Source organism: Ixodes scapularis, unplaced genomic scaffold (assembly GCF_016920785.2).
Source record: "Ixodes scapularis isolate PalLabHiFi unplaced genomic scaffold, ASM1692078v2 PGA_scaffold4__175_contigs__length_147842914, whole genome shotgun sequence".
Classification (NCBI taxonomy): domain Eukaryota; kingdom Metazoa; phylum Arthropoda; class Arachnida; order Ixodida; family Ixodidae; genus Ixodes; species Ixodes scapularis.
In genome coordinates this window covers 129,558,101-129,570,395 of record NW_024609879.1, presented here as the reverse complement: position 1 = coordinate 129,570,395, position 12,295 = coordinate 129,558,101, and the positions used below count along the sequence as shown (strand labels likewise).

The 12,295-nt window shown below is 40.4% G+C and overlaps 1 pseudogene; it reads right to left on the bottom strand.

The window, feature by feature from the left end:
* Nucleotides 1-543: 543 nt before the first annotated feature.
* LOC120837317 overlaps nucleotides 544-12,295 on the bottom strand; it is a 60,168-nt pseudogene continuing 48,416 nt past the window's right edge.

The following is a 12,295-nucleotide window of genomic DNA, read 5'->3' as shown; positions in this document are numbered from 1 at the left end:
TGAATGTTTGCGTTCATCAAATCCCAGGTTTATTGATTGTTATTTTAGTGAAATTTTGAATGTTGGGTTATTTTAGAGCCCACGCATCCAGTAACTGTTCAGGAAATGGGGTTAATGTTATTGCGCTTTCTCAATGATGTGCAAAATAAGTTCGGCGAAGCATACCGGGTCTTAGTTTTAAAAAATTGTACGCGATACAAGCTAAGCATCTAGAAATAAGCTCATTGTCCATTGTACTTTTGGTAAGTTCGTTTTACTTTTGTTTGTTTGAATTTAGCATATTTTATAGGTGTATATTTATATGGCCATTTAATTAACTAAAAAATTCGCTCAGGTCTTTTTGGTCAATACTACAACAAATTAGGGCAATTTACAATCATCCTGCTTTTTAGTGTTATTTCCATATTGGTTATGTTATGTAAACTAGCAGTTTCTCCTGTATTCTAAAAGTTGTTTATTAAAGAGGCGTTATTTTTTATTTTAAAATGATGACACAAAAGATAGGAAAATGTGAAATATTTTTAATCTTGGGGAGAAAAAATATTGCAATGTTGTTGCAGCGTCGCGTCAGCGTTTAGGAGGATGTTCATCTAACATTGCGTTGGTCGTCAAGCAGGCACCTCCAATGCAGATCTGTAATATTAAAGAGAAGACTTTCATTAAGGTTAAAAGCATAAGACCAGGTAAAAATGCAATATGCGTGGCTATAACGTAATTATTTACATATCTTATTAGCTTTATGTTAGATGACGTTCATGAATTGGCCTAAGTTCAATATATGGAATCTTTTTTCTTATACTTATTGTATTCAACTTGTGATCCTATTATTTCCTGATGCTTCTGAGCTATAATTGAAGCCTTTAGCTAAATACAGTATTCAATTGACAGCTATTTCTTTTATTTAACTCTCGTCACGTTCTCATTAATTTTGCATAACGTTTACAAACGATACTTTCACTGCATTTCTTAATACAGCTTTTTTTTTTTTTTAAATCCAAATTATCAAGCCGTTTTAACGAATAACAAAGCTGCGATCACCCGAGAAGTGAATGAGGGTTTTAAACAAATTTAAAAGACGAAGTAGCGTATTATCTCACGCCTACACAATCGGATTAAACGATAATTATGATGGGTGCAACAGAACATAGATATATTCTCGCGTTTCATCTATGTTGAACAAACACTGAGAAATCGGTGTTATTTACCGTTTTTTTTATATTTATTATCTCAAGATTTGACGGTGAAAAAGAAAGTTGAGCGTAAATGTAACCTTCAACTCTAACGAATGTATTCATTTACAATAGATACTTAATTTGTTTGCATGGCCATCACTATTCCGAAAACGAAAGCGCGAGCCATAAGGTTTGGCAACCAGTAGCAGCAACGTAGCATCGAAATATTTAGGTAAGACAGCAATTTTCTATAACTATAAGCAAGTCCTGTATGGCTTCACGAACGATATAACTATAATAAAGGAAAACAAGGAATGGGACGTTGCCCGTTCTTTTCCAGTATAGTCATTTATGTCCGTGATTTCCTTTATATATATTGTAAACGATTTAATTTTCGCGAATCGGGGCAAAGCTGGAAATTTGAAATTATTCGCGGGTTCACATTTTCGCAAATCGAGTGTAGCTTCCGTAGCGTTCACATATTGTCCGAATTGTTCGCAAACTTATTTTTCGCGAATTGTAGGCGATTCGCGAAATTCGCGAAAATTAGGTTCTCGCGAAAATTTAGTCGTTTACAGTATATGCAAAACAGTCATTCGTGAACTATTTTTGATACGGAAAACAATTAAAAATTATCATTGTTTAATATTCTTAGCCGCAAATATAATCTAGAAAGTACATTCTACCTCAATTACTTAAAGGAAAAGTGATACGTCACTTCTGTTTTTTATAGTTTAATGAATACTGGATATTAGGGATGCCGCGAACTTTTTTCGAATCGAAGTTTCGATGATCGAATCAAGCGGTTCGAAAGGTTCGAAAGATTTCGATTTTTCGAATTGTGTATATCGTAAAATTCGACGGAGGTCGAATTTGCGAACTTGTTAAGCTAAGAAGTTCGACGCTTTTCGAACCGTCGAACTTATTACGCTAAAAAATTCGATCTTTTTCGAACTTTCGAACTTATTGCGCTGCAAGGTTCGATGCTTGTCGAATTTTCGAACTTGACTGACCAAAAAAATCGATCAATTCCGAACTTTCGAACTTATTGATCAAGAGAATTCGAAAAGTTTCGAACTTTCGAATTCTGAAAAGTCAGAAGTTCGTCGAATTTCGAACTTTTAGGGTAAAAGTTCGACGTTCGTCGAACTTCGAAAGACCGGCGGACGGTTTCATTTGATTTCAAGTAGTGGGGTACATTCGTAATTTTTTTTTCTCTAGCTTTTACACGCGGTGCTGCGTTCCTTACGAAAGACAATGTCGTTTATTTCAATGTTCTGGCATGCTTAGGTTTAAAGAAATAAATCCCTGAAGGGGCGGGAAGGACGGCGGGTTTTTGACGAGTATCGTTTGTGCCAGATTTGAAGCACGCTGCAGCCGGAGCTATTTATGGTAGATATGTTATACCTTTTTAAGAATGATCTATGTATAGCCTAGGTAAGTGCCGTCTTAAGATGTGATTATTGTTATTCAACGTGAGTTTCGAAGAAATGTCCAAACATGTATCTGCATGCAATTATGACCTAAACTTGATATTTATTTTCGTCTAAGTTGTTTGAGGTATCGCATTTAACCTAACACCACAGGCAGTACATATCATTGCCATCTGCAGAATACAAAATAATATATTTATTGTTTTTTCACGTTAAGGAATAAATTAACTCATGGGAGAAGATTTCTAATAGTGTTCAAGTTCAGCACGTCATTAAAAAAAACTTTTTTTTTCGTTTTACGTTTCTGGGACGTGTTTCTTTTAGCCTGTACACATTTTGGTAAAAGAAACTTGTTTCGAAGTTCTGAACCTCTGAATATGCAACAATATAACACTTCCGACGAATTCTTGATAGTTTTTTTTTGTTTTTGTTTTCTCCTGCTTTTTATTCCCGCATTTATTCTTTTTTTTTTCTTTGTTATTATCGGCACAGGTGTTTAGGTCGAAAAGACAGCTTTGAACTTCCGAACCACTAAGCATGTGACGAGCAGTGCCTTCTGACGAGTTTCTAACAATGACCATCTACGCAACCTTTTATGCAGTGAAGAGCGACAGTAGCTATACATATCCATAAATAATTTCAGATTAAAATAAGCTCGACCACGCCCTCTTTCCCCGTATTGTTTTCTTTCACAGTCCGAAATACCTGCAAGGGAAAGAAAAAAGCTGAAGCCCCCCCCCCCCCCCCCCCCCCCCCACCTCTCGCTACCCTCTTTCCCCCCGTTTTTCCTCTTCCGACGCCACTTTTATGGTAGAACGCTCCTCGACCTCGAGTTGTGTCGGCTTTTGTGCTTTTTGCGAGGCGGTTCCTCCGTCCCAGAAAATAAACCTCCAGGACAGTTATAAACTTCACCGGATCGGATTACTACCAGCCTGCAAGGGGTGGCGAGGTAGTTTGCCAGGTCGCTTCAAAGTTTTTCTGAGCCTCAACCTCCTGCTCGCCCCTGGCCGTTTCGAACTGGATGAGTCTCGTAAAACAGTGTGTTCGTGTGATCACTACTGCGTGATGCAGGTTAAAGGGCCCATGAAACGATTTTTGGGTTGGGATGAATCATTTTAGATTGGGATTTTACTAATAGCACATCGTTCAGTGGACCAAAATAAAAAAGGTAGAAAGTCAAAAGCCTGACTTTCAGTGCGAAAATTTGAAAACAGAGCGGACTATTTCGTACCTCCTCCCCTTCGCAACCTCTTTGCCTTTTCACTGTGATACATCCGCGGTCCCAAAAGCGTGTCATCGGGTCCAAACTGACGTCACACGCAACCAGAGCTCACTTATTCCCTTCACCCCTAAGCTGACATTGTGGTGGATGCTACGCGCTTGCCGGACCAATCAGCCGCCTCCCTTTCATCACCTGACTTCATTCTCTGCAGCCACATTTGCCACGCTCACGTGGCACGTGTGGCTGGCCCAACGAGCACGTAGCTTCCACAGCACTGTCAGCTTCGGAATGAACGGGGTGGGGAAAGCAACTTTTGTCTGAATTTTGAGCGACGGGCTAATCTTCTAGGGGGAGAAAGGATGCGTCCGGATTACACAAACGAGAGTGCGAGCAAGAGGGGACTCCCCCTTTTCCTCTTCTTTGACTGTTTGGTGGAATGCGCGATTTATGAGTTGAGGAGGAAAGCTAAACAGGAAAAAGTTGGAAAAGCGTTTCATGAGCCCTTTAAAGACTCCCCCTCCCCGGGGCTGGCGGTCACAATTCTGCACTGGCAAATATTCTAGCACGTCCGGGACACTCGTCGTCTCATTCAATTGCATGACCAACTTCGCAGAATCTAGATATCACACCCGAACTTTTCTAAACTTGATTTTGTGAAAACCAGTGAGTCGTGAAGACGTTATTTGAAACTGAAACTGTGGAAAAACTTGAAAATCGGACTTCGAACTTTCAAAACTTGGATTAAAAAGAAATTCAAAATCTTCAAAGTTTTTTTTTTTTTTTTTTTTAATTTAGCGTTAAAAGAGAATCGAAACCTTCGAACTTTTCGACCTTTATGCAGAAAGAAATTCGAAATCTTCGATTTCTTCGAACTTCATGTCCATAAAAATTCGAAGCGTTCGAGGTTTTCGAATTTTTTGTACAAAGATTTTCGAAATCTTCGAATTTATCGAACCTGAAGTAAAAAAATATTCGAAATATTCGAATTCGAAATTTTAGAAACCGTGAAAGCTTCGAAATTTTCGAATTCGAAACTCCGCTGTGGTCAAAAGTTGCGAATTTTTCGAAATCGAACCTCGGTCGGTACGAAAATATCGAAATTTTTCGAAATCGAACCTCAGTTCGCTTCGCAAATATCGAAACCTTTCGAAATCAAACCTAGGGTGGTTCGCGACATCCCTACTGGATATGACAAAGTCAATACAGTGCAGAACGTCATGCTTTCTCTAGCTTAGTTTTATCTCTGCTTTTCATTGCATTGCCTTCTAAGCCACCCCCTCCCCCTTTTCCCCCTACACAACATGACCAAATTTAATGTTTGTTTAGCGCCGAAGAAAAACTGTGCATATCGCATATCTGTGCAATCTGTGTGGATTTAATAGTTTTCGATGATGCCCAGCAAGTTTTTGGTTGAAATTATACCTATAAATTTAGTAACTACAAAGTAAAATACAAAAAGTAATTGCTTTCCTAATAATATCGAACACTTTTTTTTTTCTTTCTAAATGGGCCCTTGGCAGAGAGCAATTCTATAGTATCAACCTGTCTTCTTTGCGATGCGCATTTATCACAGGAATGATTTGACCCGCGTTTCGTGTAGTACCATGTATTTATAGTATTCCTGAGTTCTCCCAAGGAAATGACTTTCTAAAGTACATGTATCATATAACACAATGAATATATAACCCGGAATAACATTGTATAAATTTACGTGGAGACACCCAACGAAACACTTGTGGTTATCCACTTCTACCTATATTTCATTCTCCGGTACGCATCGGCACTTAGGAATGGTTAGCTGGCATTGTTGCTTTGACGTCACACAATGTTGAACGCCAAGATACTGCCTCTCAAGATAATACTTCTCTTGTCTGTTAACGCGGTGAAAAGACCCGAAAGAAGGGAGGGGGGGCTTTTATGAAGCAAGACAAGGGGACGCAAAAAAAAACAAAAAAACTAAGCGCTGGGGACTGCATCACTTTCTACACCCTACGATAGAGAGCACCGCTGTACAGCTTTTGTTGGTTCCAGACAATATATTTATGGGGTCAGTTTCGTGCCGCAAAGCCCCTATAACGGAGACAAGCTAGCTCAATGTTAAAAAAATGACCGCATCTCCACGTGGTGAATGATGTTTATTGAGGCGAAGCTCTGGTGGTGCTTGTCTGCGTAGACGCTGAGCCGCAGCATGCCGAGCCTTTCGCGCGTCTTCATCCACGTCAGAAACAGAATGTGTGGTATGGAACGTGGTTATATACGCCTTTGAGCATTTGACCGCAGCGCCCCCTCGTCTATAAACGTTGAGCCAATACATGCAAAGTTTAACGCGATTACATACGCATTTGACCGCAGCGCCCTCTCCTGTATAGACGTTGAGCGGATACATGGAACGTTTCATCCATGACATCCCCAGCTCTTGAGCTACCACATCTCAGAGCCCCCTACTTGTCCCGCAGTCGTGGTCGAGCGGTTAAGGCGATGGACTAGAAATCAATTGAAGTCTCCCCGCACGGGTTCGAATCCTGGCGACTGCGCAAACATTTCTTCATTCTTTTTCTTCATCGTTTTTCTTTTTTTCTCTTTTTTGCCGTACACGAGCACGTGAGCTCACGATCACGAGCACGAGCATCAGCAAGATCGATGTAAGCACAGACGCCGGACGTACAAGGCTAGATCCTAAGGAGCTTCGCCACTAATAAAGGTTCTTTGCCGCTCTTCGCCTTCGAAGGTTCAGTGTTACAAAATGTTTTGCAATCGCAAGTAAGTTCAAGTCACTGGAAACAGATAAGGAGTGTTTGAAAGCAACACAATTTTGGGTTTTTAAAACATCGACGGTGCGATTTGGTCACACTCAGAGAGATCAGCGTCGTCTCTTTATTTAAAAACAAAACTACAATATGGCTAAGCATGCATTTTGCATATCCCTAAAACGAATTAAAAGATGTGCATTTCGGTATACTTTGTGACGTTTTATATACCGGGCGTTCATGCGAAGGCTTTCAAAAACATCTAAATATGGAGTGGTTGAGAAAAAAAGAATCTCTTTTTGGGCCAAAACTGCAAACCACGGTGGACGTCCCTCTTCCAGATAGAGCAAAAAAGATACAAATTAGTTAAATAATTAACAAAATTGTACTAATTAACTTTAATAATTGAAAATAAACATATTTTTCCAAAGAGAAACTTGGTAAGCCTGATCGAAAACGACTTCATCAACTCATATGAGAAAGATGTAAAGCATGGAAGGAGCAGCATTTTACAGGTTTACGAGAAACCGCTTAATTTGTACGCGTTTCTAGGTTTCGGTTTCTTGTCGAAGCGAATCTTTGCACTCGCGTTCCTGCTCCACGGTGGCCGAGGCGCGAAACCACTGCCTCCCATCCCTCGTAGGATATTGGGACGTATGGAGCACGTGTGTTGCGCTTCTCGGCCACTGAGGAGGTGGGCAGCGGGCGCCAAAATGTGCTCCACTGATCTCTATGACACTTGCGGGATCGCACTTCCCCGCTCCGCTGCAGCTCTACGACTCCGGCCACCAGTCGGCCACCTTATGCCACCAAACAATCAGCCGGGTGAAAGTGGCGGAGGCTGGGCGGCAGCTGCTGGAATCACCGACCTCTATGGCAATGGCTGAATCGCGCATCCCCGCATGTTCGCTGCAGCGCGATGGCGGCCACCGGACGGCCATCTTGCACACAGAAAAATTTCGTTTTGCTAGCGTTGCAGAGGCCGGCGACATCATTTTGAAGACACGTTTTTAGTCGTTCGTCGTCATTAGCGGAAGAATTATTATTATGGTTTTTGCAATACTTGATGTCCGCCGGGGCTGGCAGTCTGTTTTCGAAAAAAAAAAGATTTTTTTTTCAACCGTTCTATTTTTGAAGTATTTTGTTTTTAATCCTTTGTTAGAATACCCGGCATAGCAGTTGGTTGGTCAATAATTTTCGAAAGTACCTCTAAAACGTGTTTCACCGACTTGTTTCCTTATCAATGTCAACGCCTCAAGTTTCGAAACTGTGTATCTCCGCAAGAGGTGTAGCTGCGGCGTTCCTATATATCTAAACCATGCTCTTGGGATGAACTCCCAAGAGAATGATTTTCCCTGAATGGTTTACATACATATAAAATATATAACCGGACCATCATTGCATGAGCCTAAGTAAAAACACCAGACACTGCCAGCTTAAGAGAGGCAGGACGTGGCGTGACTCAAGCACGTTGTTCTCACTCCGCAGCCAATGCGATTGCCACATTAGCCGATGAAGTATTAGCAAATGTCAGAGATTGCAGCATCAGCCGATAAGAACGCCGAAGAATCAATGAAGAAGAACCAAGAACCGGTAGCATAGCAAGTCACGCTCTGTCTTTCGTATCCTGTGAGTGACTACACGTATCTGCAGCTTGTGCTTACCTGCAAAGCTACGGCGAAGCATGCCTTGAGAAACGTGTCTTGTTAGTTCCCTGTCCACTACACTTTTAACCATGTGAAGAGCAAGTCGTCTGCTTTTTTTTGAGGGGTTGTATTGACCTCAGAATGACGTCGATCTTTGATTGGCTTTGATTGGGAGAATAGTGGGTAGGCCTCAATGCAAGATGCCTTGGGATCTACCCAACCCTTCTTTAGTCAGCTAATAAGAGCTGGGCGTTCTGACATCATCGCAACACCTGTGCAAGAAGCAGACGAACTTGCGCTCGCATTGTCTTCTTCGAACTCCTTTCCTTCAATAAATGACTTTCTTTCCTATCGAGTTCTCTTTTATAAAAAACAAAAAGTAATTTAGTATTACGTACCTTACCTTGGTAACATTGCTCACCATCTGGAGCAGGAATTGTGTAGTTTGTTGTACTCATGAATGGAAAAGGTGATTTCAAGCAACACGAAATGCTGCAATTTTGATGCTGATAGGCTGTCAACTTTGGATTCTAAATAAAGCAGAATTTCCGAAAAAGGCATTTAGATTATTCACTAGTCGAATATATCTGTGCAATATAATTGGGTAAATTAGTCGACTTCATATATTAAGTTGCATTTTATCAAGTGTTTAAAAACAATCGATCGCTAATTTTTTTGTTAGGATAAAACCTCCTCTTCAGCCGCAAAAAAAAAAATATTTCAATACGCAACTGGTCACGAGACCAAATTTTGGTGCAGGATCTAAAGCTGCCGTTAAAGGGTATTTTTGTATGACCACTACATTCTGAGGAAGCCACTGCAAATTCGCATTTACAAGTAATAAAAAAATATTTTTACACCGATATTTTGTAACGTCCGCATTTATCACTGTAGGGAAATACCAGTCATATTTCAATGATCTCTAACAAAGGAGCTTACAAGTAAGCTTTTCCCAGTTTGTCTTAAAACAAAACAATGCTTTTGCAAGCGAAGAAGAGCTAGGCACTTGAGCGTACCGGTTCTCAGTGTCACTGCTTGATGGCGCTCTTTGCGGTGCTCAAGTAATAAAAAGTCTAATTGAGAAAAGGAAACTCTGTGAAAATTATATATTATTTCTGAGATCGTTAAAAATATGAAATTTTGCGCTGTTGATTGAATGTAAAGAGCCGAAGGCGCTCAAATTAATAAGAAACGCTCTCAGCGCAATGACTTGTTACCGTACTCCATGAGTGGCTCAATCGGAAGGAATACGAAATCTTTACACATTCCTGGTTGCCACACATATTTCAGTGGTGCTGGCTAGAATGACAGCTATTGGCACTTTTGCGAAGGGTTCTGCCTCGTTGCCATGAACCTTGCCCCTTGTCGCCGCTAGTGCCACACGAGGTCACGTATCAAGCTTATGGACAACCTGGTGAGTCAATAACTACAAATATTTTGTTGTTGTCCAAACATCCGGTATGTTATAATTAGTAACATTCAAAGAGCTGTGCAACAATTTCAGGGATTTACTTAAATTATTGTGGAAGTTGATGCCCGACACTTCTGAAGTGAACTACAGAAAACAGATTTTGCCTGGATACCCTAGTTTTGATTTAAAAAAAAATGAAAAAGATCCAGGTTTTTGCCGCCTCTCAACTCGTACGTCGTCTTCCGGGTCACGTGCGCAGTGACGTTGAGGGGTTCCGGAAAAGTTCTCTCTTTAGAGCCATCAGTGAGCAGCGAGAACTCATCCGGGCGCCGCGCGAACAATATGGTGAAAGGAGGAAAGTCTCATCCGGGTCCGACCATACCCGTCCGGCCCTGTCTTCCTCCCCTTTGGCTCCTGGCGGCTGTTCGCTCTGTTTGCGGTAGCAGAGAGAGCTGACGGTTTTGTGGACCTAGGATAGATGGCGCCACTAAAACTCCGTATAATAAAAGTTTTGACGATAATACCAGGTTTTTGACGCATTTATATTTGTGTTGGGACGACAAGCTATATATAAAAGTTACCTATTATCAAGCAGGTATTCGCACAACTTGCTATCTTTCGACAAGATTCCCCTTTGACGTCCCGCCTCGTGTTTCTCATGGCCGCCGCTCGCGGCTACAGGTCGGGGAATATTCTAAGTTGTGCCTCGCTATTACGCGGCGGAATCGGAACATCTCGATGAAAGGTGTGTTTTCTATCATTTGTGACAAGATGAACAATATCAAAAGCAAAATATACCAATTTTTTCAACGTTAAAATTGTTGCACAGCTCCTTTAACATCATTTCTTCGAACGCAAAAACGAATTTTAGCTGCCACGTCTGGAACTGCATCAATGCCGCTCCTTCAAAACTTCAAAACAAATTGCATAAAAAGTCATTATTCGATCAATATAAAACATATACTGCTGTATACTTAAATTTCCATCGAAATTTTCTAATCAATTGGCTTGAACAAGTTATAAACCACGCACCTCACTAAATTCTATCAACTATGATTACACAGCTAGTATATCTGCAATGTAAGCAACCTTTAATGTGTTGGCTGGCGAAGCACGAAGCACGCATTGTAGCGTTTTTGCTTCCTCCATGAACGTTATCATCGTCACCCGACCACTAGAAGTTAATTTCTGCATTCTCCGCGTGGTCTTCTTTTCGCCTCAACAACAATCATTTTTAGCTCATATCCTGATTCATTAGCATATATATACCAAATGATTTTTGCCGTTCATAATTGTAGACTTTAATGGTGCTGAATATTCGATTGCCTTAAGTTATCACCTTAATGTCCAACTGTTTTTTGCGATTTGCAATATATAATTTCACTTCCAATATTTAGAGTATTTTTATACTTTTCAGACTCCTTTAAGAGTGTAGGCGTAATACTTGTTTTTTGTTGTAGTTGGTTTTATTTGAGTTGTAAAATTTATTTCACAGCCTCCACGTTTTATAATTGACTCGGAAAAAAAGAACGCACAAATTAATAAGTAGAATAAAAGTAATTTAAATATGTTCTTCTTCATCGCTAGAAAACAAAACCCTTCGAGTTTAAGGAACGGCCAGGCGCAGACAACACACTACTATTTAGACCACAGAAACATACTACATATTAATGCAAGCTCAAACTCAACAAAAACTAAAATATGCAAGCCGAAGTTTAAAAAATTGCGAGATATAAAAGAAAAAACTTCATAGCCAAAACAATTATTTTAGTCAAAAATGTATGCCATTAAACAGACAAAGCAAAGAGGGTAGGTGTAACTTCCGCTGTCTCTCTCAGATAGCGCAATATATCTATAAAAAATTTGTAGGATATGCCAGCTGAACAAAAGAAGAAATATGCAGCACAGAGAGAGAGTAATAAATTGACGTGAGCGAAGCAGCTGAGGGTGCTGCTTTTGTCTTCACGTCAAGCGTGGTTGTTTTTGTTTGTTTGTTTTTTTGTAAAAAAGCAAATTTTTTTTTGTCTTGCCCTCGCGCTTAGTTGCATGTTTTCAGAGAGACAAATACGTCTAAATTTTAACGTCTCCTAGTATAAAATAGAGACCGCGACACGCGTAGTAATGATGGCCAGCGTGGAAGACCAGCCATACGCAGCGACAACGCCACACGTGAAGCTGAAGGAGTAGAATGCTAGAGGCCATTCAATTCAACTTTAATATACTTGGCGAAATTGAGACGGCTGAGGCTCACATAATAAAAAAACCGTCCACTAAAAGCTTTTGTATCCTGGTACTGTGACGTTTTCCGGTCCATTCTTGAGAGATGAACTGATAATCGCGTCAATTGCGCTCCACTTTCTTTTCGTAATTTTTACATTCATCAATAAGTTTTGTATTTGTATACGCACAAGATAAAGCGGGGTTCACTGATATTGATTGTAACTGGTAAAACAGACCTTGCACTCTTCACTGCCCAGGTAGGAGGTTCCGCATGGAGTCCAGCCTTGATGCCTCTCATAAAAGTCGTGAGGCGTCATAGCTTCGCTGTTTGCACCATCGATGGACTCATTCAGGCAGGAGAACTTTCTACATACCGAGATTATTATTTCATGAGATGTGCGGATCATTATTAATATTAGACAATCTTACCAACGCACAATTTCA